Genomic DNA, 21,865 nt, shown 5'->3' with positions numbered 1-21,865 from the left:
GATCCACAACAGCATATGAAAAACATTTTGTCAATTTTTGTCACTCAAAGGCAATCGAATGTGACACTGGAAGCAATTAGACTGTTATTGTTTCCATTCTCAGTGACTGGAGAAGCTTAAACTTGGCTCAATTAGCTCCCCATAAACTCCATCACCACTTGGGAGGAATTAGTCAAGCCGTTTTTGAACAAGTTCTACCCACCCAATAAGATTGCCAAGCAAGTTTATGAGATATTGAGCTTCAGGCAGAAATCACCTGAAACACTACAAGAAACGTGGGAGAGGTTCAAGGGGATGATGGTTAAGTATCCACATCATGGCATTCCAGATCAGATGTTGGGGTAAAGGTTTTACATGGGATTGGTAGATAGCTTGAAGGCCAACGTTGATGCTTTAGCAGGTGGAGCATTTTTGAGAAAATCATTTAGAGAGTGTAAGGTCCTGCTAGATAAAATGGCTCAAACTCAGGATGGATGACAAGAGACACTACAATCACATTTGTAGTTCACTCGGTAGCTTTGGACCCAAACAACTCCATAGCCGAGAATATGGGCACTCTGATGACGCAAATGAGTATCCTCACCAAGAAGATTGATGATCAGGCCAGAAGCAGGTACACATAGTTGACACAACTAATGTGGGCTTATGTACACCATGCATTAACCAACCATATGTGTGCTCGTGGAGTGGTGAAAGTGACAACCAGGACTATCAGGAAAATATGAACTATGTGGGAAACTATGGAGGACAGAGGCAAGGTGGTCAGAATTGGGGCCAGTAGTATAGACCAGCACAACATCAATACAATAATAGCAATAATCTTGGAGCTGCACGACCACAGGGTCAGACTGTGCCTTAAAGTAGGCAGCAAGGATACAATCAGCATAATCAACAACTAGCTTATCAATAACCTCAACAGCAACAGATAGTGTGACAAGGTGATGGGTTGTTTGAAATAAAAGGAATGTTGCAACAACTCATTGGGTCCAGCGGGAAAATGGAAGAAAAGGTCCATCAGATGCAAGAAAAGGCACACCAGATGCACGAAAAGGTAGTATCTCACGACTCAGCTATCAAGGGCATTGAGATTCAACTAGGGCAAATATCCATGGCCCTTAACAATCTTCCTCATGGGACATTACCTACAGACACACATGTTAACCCGAAAGAGCAATTCCCGAAGTAGCTGATGGCTGTGAGTCTGAGAAACGGTAGAGATCTTGATCTAGAGCAAGAAATTGTTCGCGAAAGCCGACCAACTGAGATACTCGTGCCAGTACCAATTGAGGTAGATGAGTCAACTGAGCTAACAGAAGTAAGAATTCAGCCAACCCAGGAGGAAATAAACAAGGCAAAAGAGGTTGCAAAGGAGGTTGAGGAAGTGCGAGAGAAAGGCATTAGAAAAAGTTCCCGAGAAGGATCAAAGTCAAGTCACAGGAAAGAAGCGACCGCCAGCACTACAAAGATGAGACTGATTTGGGGGTGAGCATAAACTTGATGCCCTTGTCTATTTATAAAAAGTTAGGCATTGGAAGAGCAATATCCACATCCATGTTACTACATCTAGCCGACCGAACGGTGAAGAGTCCATAAGGTATACTTGATGATGTACTTGTGCAGGTTGGAAAGTTTGTGTTTCCGGCAGATTTTGTCATTTTGGACTGCCAGGTTGACAAGGAGATTCCCATAATTTTGGGAAGGCCATTCTTGGCCACTGGGAAAGCTTTGATTGATTGTGAAACTGGGAAGCTAAAGATGAGACTGAACGATGAAGAGATAACGTTCAATGTACAGAAGTTTATGTGACGGCCCAGTGAGTTTGCTAACTACTCTATGATAGAAGCTGTGGATGTGATTTTGGAGGAGGAAAATGAGGCACTGAATGCAAAAGACCCCCTAGCAGCCTGCCTGATGAACCTAGAAGAGGTAGATGGTGAAAACTTAGCGGAGTACTGGAACCTTGAAGGCCAAGGTACTGAAAAAGAGAGCTAAAATTCGAGCCTCCACACTTAGAAGAAAGAAAGACCCATTCAGCTAAGCCATCAATCGAAGAGCCAACGCAGTTGGAGCTACAATCCTTGTCGTCCCACCTCAGGTATGCTTTCTTAGGACCTAGTTCGACATTGCCTGTTATTATCTCATCTGGTTTGTTAGATGTGCAGGTAGAACAACTTTTGCAGGTTCTAAAGGAGTGCAAGACTGCAATTAGATGGACCATTGCAGACATAAAGGGTATCAGTCCAACGTTTTGTATGCATAAGATTCTACTAGAAGATGGGCACAAACCTTCCAGAGAACATCAAAGAAGGCTGAATCCCAACATGAATGAAGTCGTGAAGAAAGAAGTGATCAAGTGGTTAGATGTGGGAATCATCTTCCCCATCTCTGACAGCAACTGGGTCAACCCAGTTCAATGTGTGCCAAAGAAGGGTGGAATGACTGTAGTGCAAAATGAGAACAACGAGTTGATCTCAACAAGAACAGTCACGGGATGGCGAATCAGTATGGATTACAAAAGATTAAACAAGGCCACTCGAAAAGACCATTTTCCGCTGCCATTCATTGATCAGATGCTAGATAGATTGGCGTGGAGGTCCCACTTTTGCTTCCTGGATAGATACTCGAGGTATAACCAGATCTCTATTGCCCCGGAAGATAGAGAGAAAATGTCGTTCACCTATCCGTATGGAATCTATGCCTTTCGGAGAATGCCGTTTGGCCTATGCAATGCATCCGCCACATTCCAAAGGTGCATGATGGCTATTTTCACAGATATGGGCACAACCTTTTGAGATGATGTGTGATGCAAGTAACTATACTGTGGGAGCAGTTCTTGGGCAGAGAAAAGATAAAGTCATGCACCCAATCTACTATGCAAGTAAAACCTTGAGTGGTGCCCAACTGAATTACATAGTGACAGAGAAAGAGATTGTTACACCCTGTGCGTCCCAAGGTGACGTAATGAATATGAATTAATAATAATTTAAATGATTTTAAAGTCATAATATGGCTATATATGATGTTTGAATAGAAAATATAAAGTTTGGGAAAACTCGGATTAATGTTGCGGAAAAACCGACTAAGGATTTACCTTATGACATAGTTGTTTTGAGAAATACACTTCATATGCTAGATGAGGTCTTTTTGGGACATATTATATACCAAATTTAAGATCTTGGAATTTAGTTTCCAACTCTCTTAACCGTTCATTCATATGACACCCGGATAAAAAGTTATAAGCATTGGAAGAAGGACCAATGCGAGAGTGCCAAGTAGCACCTTTTGACTTTTCAAACAAAATGGATATTTATATCCTTATCTCGTTTGTTTCTTCCATTTTCCAGAATACACAACCAAATTAGACCCCTAACTTTACTTTTAAGCTCTCTGCAAGAGCTTCAAATAAGATTATCATCTCGTGCATGGAATCAAGAAGCGATAACATTAAAACGATCCCTACGACGTAAGTATCGCTATATCGCCTCTCTTTTTCTTTGTAGTTTGAGTTTTGGAAGGTATTTCATAGTTAAGAAAATGTGTACTTTCTGTATTTAAGTATTTAAATATTAAGGAAGGTTGATAAATTCGTTTCCTAATAGTTAGAACTCACGGGACGGTGATCGGAAGTCGTGAGTTTGAGTTATTCAGTTGTAGCAGACTGTTTTGTGGATTGTTTTATGTTGTTGTTGGTATGCGTGTTTGAATACTATTTTGTGGAGTTTTGGAGGAGTAAGGGTGTGGAGAAATACCACATAAATTCAGGGTGGTGGGCGGATCGTTCGTCATAATATTTTCGTGCCATTTGACACTACTATGATGGTCATTTTGTGTATGAAAAGATTGGGGTGTGTTGGGCTGTTTTGTAGTATTTTGTGGTGTATATAAGGTTGAAAAATAATGTATACATGTTGATATTATTGTGTTTGGTTTTATCTTGAATTTGAAGGAAGTAAGGATTATAGGGGAGATGTTGCCCGTTTTAATATAAAATAAGTTTGTCGTTCATTGTGCGATAGTTGTACCTTTCGTAACTTAATGATAGTATTATTATTGTTATTTTAGATTAAGGTACGAAGAGGCGAGTTCAACTTTGTGATTAGATAGATTGAGATAAGGTATGTTAAGGCTATCCCTTCTTTCCTTTTGGCATGATCCATATGATTCAACGAAACGAGCAAGCACGCCGCTTCCACGAATGATTCTATTCCTAGAAGTACTAGGGTTCCTACTATCATATCGTCTGTTCATGGGTCTCATGACATTCCTAGAGATCTTATTGACTTATTTCATTATGCACTTCATTCATTTATACATGTATATTAACCCATGACCAGATAGCATTATATATGCGTATAGTATATGTATATGGTTTATGGGGGAAAGGTTATGGCATTATATACGCACCACCACCTGATCAGCTGGTATACGTTGATGATTTCGCCAACAGTGGCTGAGATGATATGGTGGGATGCCCGCAGAGGCTTGATGATGTTATGTACGCATATACTTATGCATGGTATGTCATTTATACGCACATGCATGACATTATAAATATTTTCTTGATTCATAGAGCTATTCAGACTTACAGGTTGAGTTTCTTACTCCATGTTTCTTTCATGCCTTACATACACGGTACTTTATTTGTACTGGCGCCCCTTTTTCCTGGGGACGTTGCGTTTCATGGCCGCAAGTCCCGATAGATAGGTTGAGAGTTCTCCTAGTAGGCTATCAGCTCAGCAGAAGGTGCTTGTGCACTCCACTTGTTCTGAATTTGCCTATTTGGTCAGTATGATTTGAATATGTATTGATTGGTATGATGGGGCCCTGTCCCGACCTTTATGACGTTTATGTACTCTTAGAGGCTTGTAGACAGATGACATGTATATGGATACTTGTATGGCCTTATCGGCCTATGTCTTGAGTATACAAATGATTATGCCGGCCTTATAGGCTTGTATGTCACATGTATAAGTTTCTATATTATGTTGGGTCGTCCTATGTCTAGTATTCCCTTATGTTTTATTCTAGTTATCTCATGACGGCCTTTCAGGCAGAGAAATTAAGCATTCTGAGTTACTTTCAACAATAACAAAGATATATTCACTTGACAACACCCATTTCAGTTATGCCCTGTGGGAGCTAACAGATATAATTTAAGAGAAGGATGGGATATCAGCATCCAGCTGGGGTTAGAGTAACCCAAAATTATGGATGGATTGTTATCATTAACTCACATTTTCGAGGGATATTGCAAACGTGGTAATGGTTCTCCTTGTGAAACACCCAGATGGTGCACTCTAGAATAGAACAATCAGATATGAATACTAGAATGTTCAAAAATTTCAGAAGATTGGCATTGGAATCCTAGAAGGGATAAATATTTACCTTTGTATGGCTCTCGGCCCTAGTAAAAAGAGAGTGTTAGGCGACTCGAAGAGCCAGTGAGTTGAATCAAGGGGGGCTAAAAGTGAAGGAATGTTTTGAAGAAGTTTTCATAATAAGGTGATAGACAAAAATATTAGCAAGAAAATAAGAACAAAGTAAATGAAGCATTATGAGTAAGATGTGATAAATGGATGATAACGGTAAATCAAAATATGGCAGGACTACAAATTCTATAGTCAAGTGAAGGAAAAGACAAGAAGTTACATTACTTGAGAAAATAGAAGAGTATAAGCCATAAAGTCATGTCCCTATTTCGAGAAATGAGTTGGTGACTCAAATGTGATTACCTGAAGGAAAAGTTAGACCCCCAGAGTAATAAAAATTAGTATGGGCTAGTGAATAAGATAAACTGAACATGAATTCGGGATCGAAGGATTTGATAATAGTTAACATCGTGAGAATTTCAGAGATCGTGTTCCGGGTGATAATTGAATGGACAACAGAAGAATAACTTTTAAAGGTCATTCAGGAAGACGTTTTCCCTAAAACAAGCGTTGTGAGAAGAGTTAGGCTTAAGGGACTAAGTGTGCCAGTTACACTAGGTGTCACCTTTGTGTGTAAGAAATTAAATTATCCATGGTACAGAAGGGTTACCGCAAGGCAAGTAAGAGTCCGTGAAGATGTGAGAAGATGCCAAATATGAAGAGGTGAAACATTTATAGGTAAATCATCATAGCAATAAATGTTAGTACTCCCCTAAAGGGGGGAAAGATGGTGTGATATGGTATTAAGTCAGAGTTATGTGGTTAAGGTAACTATGGAATAGTAAAGGATGAATGTGGTAGAAAGGCAAAAGGAATGAGATTGCATTTATTCAGATCCTACGGATATGATACGACTCCAGAACATTATGTAAGCATGACAACAGGGAGAGGCAGAAAGGGTTCCATCACTAGATGTTATTGATAAATAAGTGCAAATGAACACTGGATACATAAGGAGCCAGTGTGCGGGGTAAGTTAAGACAAATGATATAACCCACGAGAGATTACGCAAAATATAGATATGATAATGGACTAACGTGTAGTTAGTAGTTGATTTGGGAAGAGCCTAGACATGGCTAAAGAAGAGGGTACCGACAAATCACCAGGTTGTGCAAGATAAACATAGCGAAACCCAACATAGGGAATTCAGTCTCGTAAATATGATGACATCATAATACTTGAGAAATATTCAGATAGGAGTTGGGGTTGTTAAAGAACAAGGTACCGTATAAGTGTTATGAAAAAAAAAAAATGGTGCCACTGAGAAGACAATCAAAAATTTTAGTTCAGAATCAACTTTACAAGCACAAGGGCGTGGAGGTAAGTAATTAAGGATAATTATAGGCGAGTAAGAACGTCAAAAATTCTTTCGGATATACGATATAATAAGCTCGCAGCTTTACAGAAGTCAAAGGGTGTCTCTTAAGTACTACAAAGAAAGACTAGCTGAGGGAATAAGGAAGAAGGCTTCAACTTAAGTATTGTGACATATGGAAGAAATGGTCTCGTAACAACAGTATCACAATAACATTGTATGCACTCCATAAGAATGTGGAACCTATCGTGGCTAATGAACGGGAAGAATAAAAAATCAAAAGATGATATTTGAGATCATATGAGTTACAGGAAATTCCAGTATTTGTGGGCAATGAGATAAGCCATGTATTCATGCAACAAGTGGCAGAACGACCATGAAAAGTAATTACTTATGTTTAAAGACAACTAAGAAAGCACGAGAAGAATTATCCGACCCACGATTTAGAGTTAGATGCGGTGATTCATGCACTAACGATGTGGAGGCACTATTTGTATGGAATTCATGTTGATATCTATTCGGATCATAATCGCCTTCAATATATCTTCAATCAAAAGGAATTGAATTTATGCCAAAGGAGATGGTTGGAGCTACTGAAAGACTATGACGTTGATATTTTATACCATCCGGGAAGGCGAATGTAGTATCCGACGCCCTCAATCGTAGATCTATGGGTAGACTGTCATATTTATAGCTAGATGAGTGTGGGATAGCCCATGAGATGCATCAGTTAGCTAGTCTTGGAGTTCAATTACTGGACTTAAGTGATACCGGAGTTACTATTCACGACACGACAACATCGTCTTTAGGATCTAAAGTGAAAGAATGTCAGTATGAGGATCCTGTGCTAGCTCATTACAGATATACATCCCCTCAAAAGAAGAATACACCATTTGAGATTATAGGAGATGGAGTCCTTAGATATCGAGGTCGATTATGTGTTCTAATGTGGCAGGGTTACGCCAGCAGGTTATGTGAGAAGCTCACTATTCTCGTTATTCTATTTATCCAGGAGCGACGAAGATGTATCATGATATCAGGGGAATATACTGGTGGGATGAAATGAAGAAGGATATAGCAGATTTTGTTGCTCAGTGCCCAAATTGTCAGCAGGTTAAGATTGAGCATCAGAAACCCTATGGATTATTACAAGCTATAGAGATTCCGACTTGGAAATGGGAAGTGATTAATATGGATTTCATCATAGGCTTACCTCATACCCAATGTAAGTTTGATGATATATGGGTTATTGTCGATAGACTAACAAAAGCAGCCCATTTTCTGTCTGTCAGGACTACTTACTTAGAATAGGATTATGCAAGGCTTTACATTAGGGAGATAGTACGACTTCATGGTGTCCCTATATCTATTATCTTAGATATCTTAGATAGAGGTTCTCAGTTTACAGTTAATTTCTAGAGGTCCTTCCAAAAAGGATTGGGGACTTAGGTAAGTCTTAGTACAATATTTCATTCCCAGACAGACAGTCAGGCTGAACGTACTATTCAGACATTATAGGATATGCTACGGTCTTGTGTGATGGACTTCAGGGGTATCTGGGACGATCATCTTCCACTTATTGAGTTTGCATATAATAATAGTTATCATTCCAGCATGAAGATGGCTCCATACGAAGCTCTTTACAGACGGAAGTGTAGGTCACCTATCGGATGGTTCCAGGTTGGGGAAACTAAGTTAGTAGGACCAGAGTTGGTACAATAGGCAGTTGAGAAGATTAAGCTTATACGGGAAAGGCTATTAGCAGCTCAGAGCCGTCAAAAGTCCTATGCAGATAATCGATGACGAGACTTAGAGTTTCAGGTAGATGACTGGGTATTCCTAAAGGTATCACCGATGAAAGGCGTTATGAGATTCGGTAAGAAAGGAAAGCTTATCCCTCGGTATATTGGACCTTATAAGATTATACGCAGAGTAGGCCAAGTAGCATATGAGTTACACTTGCCTTCCAAATTGGAGTCTGTACATCCAGTATTTCATGTGTCTATGCTCCGTAGGTGTATTGGAGATCCCTCTAAAGTCATTCCAGTTGACGATGTTCAGGTTACAGAGAAGCTATCATATGAGGAAGCTCCCATTGTTATACTAGATAGACAAGTTTGGAGATTAAGAACTAAGGATGTAGCTTCGGTTAAAGTACATTGGATTAACAATAATATGGAGGAGATTACTTGGAAAGCTGAAGAAGAAATGAAGACTAGGTATCCTCACTTGTTTCCACTTCTGAAGGAGGATCAGACTGAGACATCACAGCCTTTAGGTACGTATATGGTACTTGATTCTTATGTTAGTTATTGTTATTGGTCGTGTGAGGCCATTGGTGTTATTGATGATTGTGGCCCTGTGTGGATTTGTATTGTTGGGTTTTCTGTGTGACAAGTTAGTACTAGTACCGTTACAGAGGATACTCTGCCAAAATTTATATAGATTTCTGGGAGTTTAACATTCGAGGACGAATGTTTCTAAGGGGGGAAGATTGTTACACCCTGTGCATTCCAAGGTGATGTAATGAATATGAGACTTGTTAATCATGATTTAAATAATTTTAAATTCATAATATATCTATATAGTATGTTTGGATAGAAAATATGAAGTTTGGAAAAAATCGGATTAAAGTGGCGGAAAAACGACTAAGGATTTGCCTTGTAACAGAGTTTTTTGCGAAATACATTTCGTGTGCTATATGAGGTCATTTTGGGACATATTATATACTAAATTAAAGGTCTTGGAATTTAGTTTCCAACTCTATTAACCGTGCATTCATACAACACCCGAATAAAAAGTTATAAACGTTGGAAGAAGGACCAATGCGAGGGTGCCAAGTAGCACCTTTTGACTTTTCAAACAAAATGGATATTTATATCCTTATCTCATTTATTTCTTCCATTTTCCAGATCACACAACCCAATAAGACTCCTAACTTTACTCTTAAGCTCTCTTCAAGAGCTTCAAACAAGATTATCATCCCGGACATGGAATCAAGAAGCGATAACATTAAAATGATCTCTACGACGTAAGTATCGCTATATCGCCTCTCTTTTTCTTTGTAATTTGAGTTTTGGAAGGTACTTAATAGTTAATAAAATATTTAATTTCTGTATTTACGTGTTTAAATATCAAGGAAGGTTGATAAATTTATTTCCTAATAGTTAGAACTCACGGGACGGTGATCGAAAGCCGTGAGTTCGAGTTATTCACTTGTACCAGACTATTTTGTAGATTGTTTTGTGTTGCTGTTAGTTTGTGTGTTTTACTACTGTTTTGTGGAGTTTTGGAGGAGTAATGTTGGGGATAAACACCACATAAATGCAGGGTGGTGGCCTGGTCGTTCGTCGAAATATTTTCGGGCCATTTGACACTACTACGGTGGCCGTTTTGTGAGATTGGGGTGTGTTGGGCTGTTTTGTAGTATTTTGTGGTGTATATAAGATTGGAAAATAATGTATACATGTTGATATTTTTGTGTTTGGTGTTATCTTGAATTTCAAAGAAGTAAGGATTATAGGGGAGATGCTGCCCGTTTTAATACAAAATAAGCTTGTCGTTCGTTTTGTGATAATTGTACCTTTCGTAACTTAATGATAGTATTATTATTGGTGTTTTAGGTTAAGGTACGAAGAGGCAAGTTCAACTTGGTGATTTAAAAGATTGTGATAAGGTATGTTAAGGCTATCCCTTCTTTCTTTTTGGCATGATCCATATGATACAACGAAATGAGCAAGCATGCCATTTTCACGAATGATTCTATTCCTAGAAGTACTAGGGTTACCTATATTCTTGATTCCCCATATGTCCTACTATCATATCGTCTATTCATGGGTCTCATGACATTCAGATAGATCTTATTGAATTATTTCATTATGCACTGCATTTATTTATACATGTATATTGATCCATGACCAGATGGTGTTATATACGCATATAGTATATGTATATGATTTATGGGGGAAAGGTTATGGTATTAAATACGCACCACCACCTGATCAGCTGGTATACGTTGATGATTTCACCCATAGTGGATGAGATGATATGATGGGATTCCCTCAGAGGCTTTATGATGTTATGTACGCATATACTTATGCATGGTATGGCATTTATACGCACATGCATGACATTATAAATATTTTCATGATTCACATAGCTATTCAGACTTACAGGTTAAGTTTCTTACTCCATGTTTCTTTCATGCCTTACATACTCGGTACTTTATTTATACTGACGTCCCTTTTGTCTGGGGACATTGCGTTTCATGCCCGCAGGTCCCGATAGACAGGTTGAGAGATCTCCTAGTAGGCTATCAGCTCAGCAGAAGGTGTTTGTGCACTCCACTTGCTCCGAAGTTGCCTATTTGGTCAGTATGATTTGAATATGTATTGATGGGTATGACGGGGCCTTGTCCCGACCTTTATAACATTTATGTACTCTTAGGGGCTTGTAGGCAGATAATATGTATATGGATACATGTATGGCCTTATCGGCCTATGTCTTGAGTATACAAATGATTATGTCATCTTTATAGGCTCATATGTCACATGTATAAGTTTCTATATCATGTTGGGCCGTCCTATGTCTAGTATTCCCTTATGTTTTATTCTAGTTAACTCATGACAGCCTTTCCGGTTCATTTACCCATGATAGTATGATAAGAATGATACGTTACGTTGGTACTCGGTTGAGTTAGGCATCGAGTGCCCGTCACGGCCCTACGGTTTGGGTCGTGACAGAGATGCTAGCAGTGGTGTTTGCATTTGGCAAATTCAAGTCATATATAATAGGCTCAAAGGTAATTGTTTATTCTGGCCATGCGACTCTCAGGTACCTAATTGAGAAGAAGGAGTCAAAGCCACACCTGATTCAATGAGTGCTATTGTTGCAAGAGTTCGACTTGGAAATCCGTGACCACAAAGGAACGGAAAACCAAGTTACTGGTCATTTGTCCAGGATTGAAGGAGCTAAAAAGAGGGTTGAGGTGGAAGAGATCGTGGAGACTTTCCCAGATGAAAAATATTTAGCCACGAGCCTTGAGGTAGCATCATGGTATGCAGATATTGCAAACTACCTGGAGAGCGGTATTGTTCCCTATGACTTGTCCTCTGTGCAAAAGAAGAGGTTCTTTCGTGATTGTCGCATGTATTTCTAGGATGAACCATATTTGTTTAGGATTTGTATTGATAACATGATCCGGAGATGCATTCCCGAGATAGACCAACCTTCTGTTTTGCAGGCATGTCATGCTTCCCCGTATGGAGGCCATTTTGGAGGAGTAAGGACAGGTGCTAAATGCTGGAGTCAGGCTTTTATTGGCCGGCATTATTTAAAGATGCACACTTTTGGGTGAAAAGCTGTGATGAGTGCCAACGGACAGGGAATATTTCCCGTCGACATGAGATGCCCATGAACCCAATTCAAGAGGTGAAAGTATTCGATGTATGGGAAATCGATTTTATGGGACCATTTGTTAGCTCATATAGCAACAAGTACATACTGGTAGCTAAGGACTATGTCTCCAAATGGGTAGAAGTCGTGGCACTCACAACAAATGATGCAAAAGGAGTTATTGGTTTTCTAAGAAAGAATATCTTCACCCGATTTGGTACTCCAAGAGCGATCATCAGTGATGGAGGCACCCACTTCTGCAACCGGGCCTTTGCAAAGTTGTTGGAAATATATGGCGTTTGCCATAAGATCGTATCACCCACAAACAAGTAGGCAAGTGGAGGTGTCGAACAGATAAATCTAGAGTGTTTTGACCAATACTATAAATGCTACTCAAACTGATTGGGCGAAACAATTGGATGATGCACTATGGTCCTATCACACTGCATTCAAAACTCTAATTGGTATGTCACCATACAAATTGGTGTTTGGAAAGGCGTGTCACTTACCGGTGGAGTTAGAGCATAGAGCATTTTGGGCATTAAGGCAATTAAATCTTGACATGGAGGCCGCTGGTACGAGTAGAGTCACAGAGCTTCATGAACTTGACAAATTCCATTGCCATGCTTTTGACAGCACCAGGTTGTACAAAGAAAGGATGAAGATGATGTACGATAAGCATATTCAAGAGAGAATTTTAAAATCCGGAGATGTCGTGTTGTTGTATAATTCAAGATTGAAATTATTTTCGGGTAAGCTGAAATCTAACTGGTCGGGACCATTTAGAGTTGTACAAGTATTCTCAAGTGGAGCTATAGAAATTGAATTCGAGGATGGAACGAATGGGTTTAAAGTCAATGGGAAAAGGTTGAAACATTACCTCGGCATGGATGAGGAAAGTTTGTATCCGTTACTCATTTGTAGGAGCCTCAAATGTTGAGTGAACCTTAAGTTCGATAGCCTGCGAGGTGCCGCGACGTTAAATCAGGCGCTTCGTGGGAGGCAACCCATTGTAATATTGTATTCGTCATGGCGTGACGTTAACTAAGGTGCTCGTTAGGAGGAAACCCAACTTGTAGTTTATTTTAGAGTAACTAGAATTTTCTTTTCGTTTTTAGACACTAACAAGTTTTTAGTTAAGTCTTGGTGTGCGAACAGGTACTAGAGCACGCTGGGAGGTCGTAGTGCTTAGAATCGTTCACAAAATGTAATAAAAAAAATCACTTTAGTAAGCTCCGGACCACACTGCCTACCTTGTGTCGCACAACATGCAGCACCAGTGGACCGGGCAGCAGACCTCGCGGCGCCAGGTTCCTAGCGCGCTAGGCCAGGCTTCGTCTCTCGCGTCGCCAGGGTTCCACCATGCTGTAGAGCACGAATCGCTTGGGCTGTAGCGATATCTACCTCGCGACAGACCTCGCGACGCTAGGTAAGTGGTAATGTTTTATTTATTTATTAGTTTGCTTTTCTTATTACTTCTTTCTACTAAACACTACACACACACCTTAATTAAAACAACACTGACCGCCCTAATCTCCCATCTCACAAAACACCCTACTCCTCAATCTCACAAATCACCCTACTGCCCACTCCAATTTCCCCCTCCCCTTCATACGCAAACTCCATTAAAGCCATTCATTAATCCATTCCTTCACTCACCAACAACATCAATTGAAGAGAAATTTCTCCTCCTAAGCATCGAAGGTATGGTCTCTAACTCTTTTCTTTGCCAAATTTCGAATTGTGGAAAGTAATGAAATCGGATAACTTTTGGGTTTGTGATTCATAGTAACAATGTGCTTGTTTGTCCTAACCCCATAAACCCCATAGGAATGGTATTGTTGTTATGTACAAAAAGTGGTAGCACGAAATTCCCAAGACGATTTGGGAGGGTAAGGCAATCCCTCTTTCCTATAAGCACCTCCATGACACTAGCGCACGCTAAGTGTTTGTCAAAATGCCTCAAAGGCATTCTTTGTCCCCATTGGAGCCCGAGTCTCCGGGATTGTAATAATAGCGATATGTCGCCTTGCACCACTTGAAATTTTAAGTTTGGGGTGGCTTACCGGTAGCCATATGCTCCACTATTGTAGTAGACATCATTGTATCATTGCTTGATTCTCATGCTAAAATAAAGAGGTGAAGTCTGAGTAGCCTCGAAAATTATTGAACATCATGTGATGAACTCTTAAGTGTGGGTTCGTAAGACCATGTTTTGAAGTGATTAAATGCTTCCATGTTTGACTAATGTCTACTTGTGTAGGTACGAATATGCCTCCTAAGAAGGACAACGGTAAAGGCAAGGGCAAAGCCACTGCTCCCAACAAAGCTAAGGCTTCTTCCGCACCTCCACCGAAAAAGAGAAAAGGAGGGGAAGCCACTTCAAGCCAAGTTGAGGGGTTGCAAGCAGTTGCAGCTCTAGCAGCCTCACATCCCACAATAGGCGGGACAATAAGAATTTGGTCTTAAGAGTATACCCACATCTGCCAAGGACTGGTACAAGCTTTGTCAGCTGAAACATATACACTCTGAGTCGGCTATTCATGAGCGCCGTCTAAAAGCTAAGTATCACTCAATTTGGAAGGGTATTCATGATCTTTGATTGAGCTACATGTTTAGAAACACTGAGGATATCAATGAAAACCTTATCCATGAATTTTACGCCGGGTATGATCCGAATAATCCTGAGCAGCTAGTACCTATTTGGGGGAGGTTGATTGATTTTTCTGCATCAGCTATATGCAATTACTTGGGAGATCTGGATGTTCCCCAGGAGCCCCTGGATAACTTCATTACCCGTCCAATATATCTGGCATTGAGACACACTCTCTGTGGTGTCAATTATGTATCCGCTTGGGTTCGTGACAAGAATACCAAAGGTCATATGAAATTTCCAAAGAAAAAAATGAAGTCGGAAGCTCAGGTGTGTTTGAAAATTATCAATACGCGCTTACTACTATGCAACCATGAGACTCTTATTAGCCGTGAAAGGATATGCATGTTGTACTTCCTAATGACTGGCCAAAAAAGTGAATGTGGGCCGCTTGATACGCTACCAGATGGCGCAGGTGAGAACAAGCAAGAGAATTGATAGATTGACCTTCGGTAACATGCTGACTCAGTATCTGGGAAAAAAGGATGTGGAGGATGAGCAAGCTTTTGATGTAGTCATTCCACGACCCCTCTGACTGACAGACATCACCAGCATTCGGACGAAAGAGGAGAGTGCGATGGCCTCACTGACAGGGGCCGAGCGTAATGCTTGAGATGATAGCTTTATGGCCTATTTATATGGGATGATGGACTTGCAGCTTAGAATTGGAGGGAGGCCGGCCACTACGGAGGAGAAGGCCATTTTGGAGGAGTGTTTCTCGCTCAATGCTCATGCCCAACAGTTGGTTGGGCTTGGCGATGGCCAACGACTCCCAGAGGATGAGGATGTCAACACGCCAGAGTGTTCCGAGGCCGAGCCAGAGCAGTCCGAGGAGGAGGATGATGATGATGCGGAGGAGGGAGCAGAGGATGAAGAGTGGACAACTGCAGATGGGGCCTTCGAAGATGAAGGCGATGACGATGACTGATCAGGGAGTTTTTCCTACCACCCTACTTGATTCTTTTTATGAATTTATATATGCACTGAGGACATTGCATGAATTAAGTGTGGGGTGGGAGGTTATATTATTTGTGACTTGCAAAAATATTAGATACACTAATTACTTCTTATTTTATTTTTATTTTTATTTTTTTTAGCTTCGTCTTTTCTATTTTAGAATAGAATATAAAAATTAAAAACAAATTGAAATGATTAAACCTTTACCGATGATGGATCTCCTTAACAGTTTTCTTGAGGGACTAAAGTCTAACAAAAATAAATGAAAACACAGAAAAATCCAAAAGTATATACTTTTATTATTTTAGGTAGTAATAATCCCTCATGATTTTTCTTTGTGTCTCGGTACTTTTCTAAGGGATGTAGTTGAACCGAGTAGTAGTTTTTTATCTTTAGAGTAGAGTAAGATTTAGGGAATAAAAGGATGGAAAAATGAGATATGTTAGGCGCCTTTGACTAGTTTGATAGTAGCAAATTTAGGCTCTAGCATATGTAGTACCTTCCCTATGGTTTGAAAATGCTTATGATGCCTTGTTAAGTAGATAACATGTTTATTGACGCCTATATCTCGTTTTCTTGGCTTGTGTCACTTTGTACTTGATGCTTAATATTTTGTGGCTCCGTGAATACTTGCAGTTGTTTGAGAATCGGAATGGAACCGTCCTTAGCGAGTCATGTGCCATGTGTGGTGAGAAATTGTATAGTCTGTATCTTTGCATTAGAGTCTAGAACTTACCCGATATATGAGTTGAAGTGAAATTTTAGGTTTTCCTCGGTTCGAAAAATAATTTTAGGCTTCCTTTGCTTTGTTTGAGCTTAATGCTTACCACAAATAATATCTATCCATAGTCAACCCTTTTAAGCCTATAAACATTTATTTGGCAACCACATTACAAGCCTATACCCCTTTGTTCTTAATTATCATTGTTTTGATCATTTTACTTCTTAAAATACTTTAATTGTAAAATGAGCGCTAAAATAAGTTAGGAGGGAACTTGGGTGGATTTTGAATGAAACCAATGAATGAATGAAAGGTGCACTTATATTGTAAAGAATACACCACTAGCAGGAATGGTAGAGAAAAAAAGTATTGTTGAAAAGAAAAAAAGAATGTAGCAAAAGAAAATAAGAATATCTTGCTCTTGCTAGTGGGTATAAAGTAAAGTAGTGCTTAAAGAAATAGGAAATACTTTGGGCATGATATTGTTTGTGAAATTGCAGTTGGGTTGAAGAAATATGCAATTAAGTTAATTTTGTGATGTGTTAAAATGCTTAAGAGAGTCAGTCACTATTCCCAAATTTATCCTACCCGTCCTTTAGTCCACATTATAACCATAAAAAGTCCTAATTGATTTTAGATCGAGCAAGCCTACATTAGTAGAGGTTTATATAATGGGCAATCGTATGGTACTTTGTGCATGCATGTGACTTCTTTGTGAGAGTGCATGGTTTCTTTGATATATGTGAGTCCTTCAAATATATTTGAGCATTTGATTCGAATGTATGGATTCAACTTACTCTCTTGTTCTTGTTGTGAGGGCGCATGATTTCACAAGGGATAAGTGACATTATTAATTAGATTTCTCTATGATGTTAAGTATTCAAGCCATGAATGCATTGTAATATTGAGTCGGTGTGTGAGGTTATGATTGTTATAAGCATGTTGTCTTGTTGTTGAATAAATTTTTGAAGTATGATATAAAGTAAAGGGAAGTGTGTGTTGAAAGCATATTATAAAGTTTAATTGTTGCTATCAACCATAATCATAGGTATGGTGTGCTTCAGATGTGCTAAAAGAAAATAAAGTGCTCAATGTTAGTGTGAATTGGTGGTTGACTCGAGGACGAGCAACGTTTAAGTGTGGGGTGGTGATGTTCGGCCAAAATGCTATACCTTTAGTACATTACTCGCACTATAATTTATTGGTTTAGTGAATTATTGTGCGACATTTGAACTAAATTGTGTTATTTTGTGTGTAGGAACATCGGAAGAAATAGTCGAATGAAAGTTGCATAAAAAGAGGGAAAAATGCAAGAAAAGAGTGCAAAAGCATCAATTACCCAAACCGTGCTACAGACCAGGCTTCACGAGGTCTATAGCCAGGTTGACCGCACTATAGACCAGGTTTCGCGAGGTATATAGCCAGGTTGACCGTGCTATAGATCAGGTTTCGCGAGGTCTATAGTTAGGTGATTAAAAGTCGCGGGTTAAAAGACTCTGACCTGGATTTGGACTCAAGGACTTCGACCCTAACATATAAATACTTTCCATATGAGTTAAGAAGGGGTGGGATACTATTTTGGAGAAGAAAAAGGCGAGATAGCACGGTGGAGCAAGAAGCAAAACGAGTTTCCCTTCTGTTCATCTCTATACTTTATAGTTTAATATCTTTAAACATCATGGCAATTGTTGATACATTTATGGGTATCTAAACTTTCTAATCTAGGATTTGATGGAACCGATTGGACGATAATTTTATACTACGTTTAATATATTTTTTCCTTTGATATTTCTTTACTTGTTCAACTATATTTTCATTGTTGTTAATTGAAGAGTTCTCAATTAACTGTGCCTATTTAGTGTGTATATTGCTCGAGAGAGAGAGAAAGAGAGCGAGAGTACACATTTAGGTAGTTGTCGAACAACACCACTCCTAACGTATTTGAGAGATCAGTACGGAGGGTTTAAAGGCGGGATTAGAGATAACGAAATATTGGTGCGATTGTAGTGAGCCGTGAATTAGTGCCGTGTAGTAAATTATGGCAATTACTCGAGAGAGAGCTATGACACCCAAAGTACTCACAATCGGTAGAGAATACTTAGGCGAATTTATAGGTAACGTGGTGGAGGAGATTCCGACAATAGGGGAAATCATAACCCTATACTTTTTCAATTCTTGTCTACAATATTTACTCTGTTAGTTATAAATTACTGCATTTTAATTACTTTGCTCTTAGTTATTAAACATTCAAATCGTTATTTAATATTTCTGAAGGTTGAATACTTGAATTCGTATGGAACTAGTAGTTGTAATTAGTAAGTTAATTTCCTGTGACATTTGACTTCAGAGTTGTAAATCAGATTATATTTGCAACGACCACTAGACCTCTTCGGAGGCATAGTTGGGCCTGATCAAGTATACAAAAAATATTTGCCATGCTTGTGGACAAACAATCATTTGTTGTCATCCGAGTAAAGATTTATCACACAAAAATCACTATTTTAATTTTATCACTTAAAAGTCATCCAACTAAATCCCTATTAATTCAAAAATAAAATTGGAATTTTGGAATATGGTGAGCACAAGCACAACCATCACAGATTACAATTCCAAAGTGCATAATGTTCTCGTAACACTGCTATATATCCGAGTGGCATATTGTTAGGCTTTTCAATGCTACTTATCAACAACAGCAGGTCCAATTGCAGGCAGGGGCGGAGCTAGAACACAGATTACGTGTTTGGCCGAATCCAATAACTTTAATCCAAACCTTATATTTGTCTTCAGAAATCTATTGAATATGTGCAAATTATTAATTTAAAACCTAGTATCTTAAACGGACTAGATTCCCGAACCTATAAACTGTTGGGTTTAAGCTTAAAATAACATAAAATATAGTGAATGAGAAATAGAAGAAAAAATAATTTTTTTGAATTTTCCTCTTTTACAAAAGGGACATTGTCCCATATTGGAAGAGGAAAAGAGTTTTGATGGATATATATACAATTGTACTTCTTCTAGCTCTTAAAGAGTTGAAAAGAAGGCAAATCTCGCATCGTCGTCGTCGCACGACTTTGACTTCAGCTTTGTTCATCTGATTGTTCGATAAACTTTTGGACCAATTTGTTAATATTAAGATTACATTAATATTATTTAAATCCAAATTAACTTAGCCCAACCATCACAGATTACAATTCCAAAGTGCATCATGTAGCCTCCCCCTCCAAAGTGCATTATGTTCCCGTAACACTACTATATATCTGAGTGGTATATTGTTAAAGGTTTCTCAATGCTTATCAACAACAGCTGGTTCAATTGCAGGGCAGGGGCGGAGCTAGAACATACATGTTAGACCGAATTCAGTAACTTTAAACCATTGACGATAACACATTATTGAATAAAAAATGATGCATCTATCATCTAAGAGCTTTAAATCTAAGATTCTCAAATGATCTTATATCAAAATTTTAAAACGTTAAACTAAGCTTTATCTCATTTAATAAATTGGTAAGAGAAAAGGAACCACTTTTAAATTGTGAAAAGATCATTCAAGATGTGAGGAAAAGGAGATACTTACACTTGTGTATCTCTATTCTCGTTTTGTACATAATAGAGGTTGATTTCATATTATTTTAAGTTTTGAGTAACTTACACATTCGATAAAAGTTTGACCAACTAGATTGTTGGATAACACATAATTCGAAAAAACAAATCCAAACACATGGCAAAACAATAAAAATACTTTTAAAGTAACTTATTAATTATGCCGAAAGAGGCGTATGAAAATGCATCCCAAAATATACTTATTTTTTTGTGCATAAAGTTCATCTCTAAATACTTTTTGTTTCTTTAGATTCTTCAAGTTATTGTCTTCCAAAGGCAAAAGTTGGTCAAATTACAAAGCATTACTCAGAAATTTCAAATCATTAGTCATGCGTACGTGGTTCAACATAAAGTCAGCATACAATGGCTTACAGATCTGCCTTAAAAGTGCACAAGATCTGTTGGCCCTGCGCACATATTGAAATCTTTTAATATGGATTGAGAGTCTGTCCAAAACAGTTTCTCTAACTTTACACCGTAGAGATAAAATCTGCCTACACACTATTTTTTCCATACTTCACTTATGAAATTACATTGAATTTGTTATTGTTGATAATGTGCATTAATCAACTACGGTTTAATGATAACAACATATGTGAAGACATGTGTCATAACACTGTGTACGGGTAGGTTTTACCGGATAAAATAACATTAACATCCAACCAAAACAACTTGCTTCTCACTAAAGACAATTCAACTATCTTCTTAGGAAAATTACATTGTATAGATAGATAAAAGACTTATATATATATATATATATATATATATATATATATTGACACCCCATGACTTTTTCGTGGATTTACTTATTTATATTTTTATATCCTTAGTGAAAATTCTGACTCCGCCACTGACAATATTCATGTATAAAGTCAAACTATTAGTTTTATTTCAAATAAATGCTTATTCAATCCTTTTACATATAAAAAATTATCAACTCGGATCCATAAAAGTTAAAGTGCCTTATGATAATACCAATTGGGATTTTAAACATTAGAAGATACTAAATAAGATTATGGTTAAAAAATGAATTACACGCGAGTCGATTTGCATAAAAAAGTAAAAAGATCGCTCAGGTTTTGACAAAATGACATCAAAACGCATAGGTTTCTCTTACTTTTGCTCTAATTACAAAAGTAGGTTGCATCACAAAGCAAATCTGACAGCTCAAAAGTTAGAAACACCACATGTGCACCCAAATCTTGATAACAAAATTAGTCAGCAATGAGATTTGTTTACTGTAATTGATCAGACAACTAAAAGAAAGACATTTTCAAAACCTATGCAGCAATAATAAGACAGATTAAAACCATGAGAGACCAGGATTTAGTTTGATAAGTGATTTCTTCTCGTCTGGTGGGTAGCATTAGGGTCGGTATGATATGCGGCATAAATTTATACCGTCAACCAAATATAGTATAAACTTAGTCTCAAACTTAATCCTAAATATCTCATCTTATCCTACCTTTGTCCCATCAAACTTGGTATTATTTTATCCCACCTCCCAGGTGAGATAAATTAGTCTAGGTCAGATAATCTTGGGATAATATAGTCCACGTGCCAAACGGCTCGTTAGTACTTATGTTGATGGGAGGTTGTAGGTACCAGCCGAAGGAATATATAGTTGACGTGCCCACAAACTGACCGGACACAACTATTATGAGAGAGATGGACAGAAAGCAAAGGGAAAAACAAAGAAAGGAAAGGAAGGTTGAACATGCACTGCACTTAGATTTTTGTATATTTCAAATTACAATTAACAAAAAGATTATGGAAGACACTGTAACTTTTGA

At 38.4% G+C, this 21,865-nt stretch overlaps 1 non-coding gene across 1 annotated transcript; it reads right to left on the bottom strand.

The window, feature by feature from the left end:
- Window positions 1–216: 216 nt before the first annotated feature.
- On the bottom strand, window positions 217–323 carry LOC117278563 (small nucleolar RNA R71). The gene has a single exon (XR_004508927.1). It is a non-coding gene; the product is annotated as a small nucleolar RNA R71 (small nucleolar RNA).
- Window positions 324–21,865: the final 21,542 nt, after the last annotated feature.

Source organism: Nicotiana tomentosiformis, chromosome 4 (assembly GCF_000390325.3).
Source record: "Nicotiana tomentosiformis chromosome 4, ASM39032v3, whole genome shotgun sequence".
Lineage (NCBI taxonomy): Eukaryota > Viridiplantae > Streptophyta > Magnoliopsida > Solanales > Solanaceae > Nicotiana > Nicotiana tomentosiformis.
This window is presented reverse-complemented; position numbering and strand designations above follow the sequence as displayed.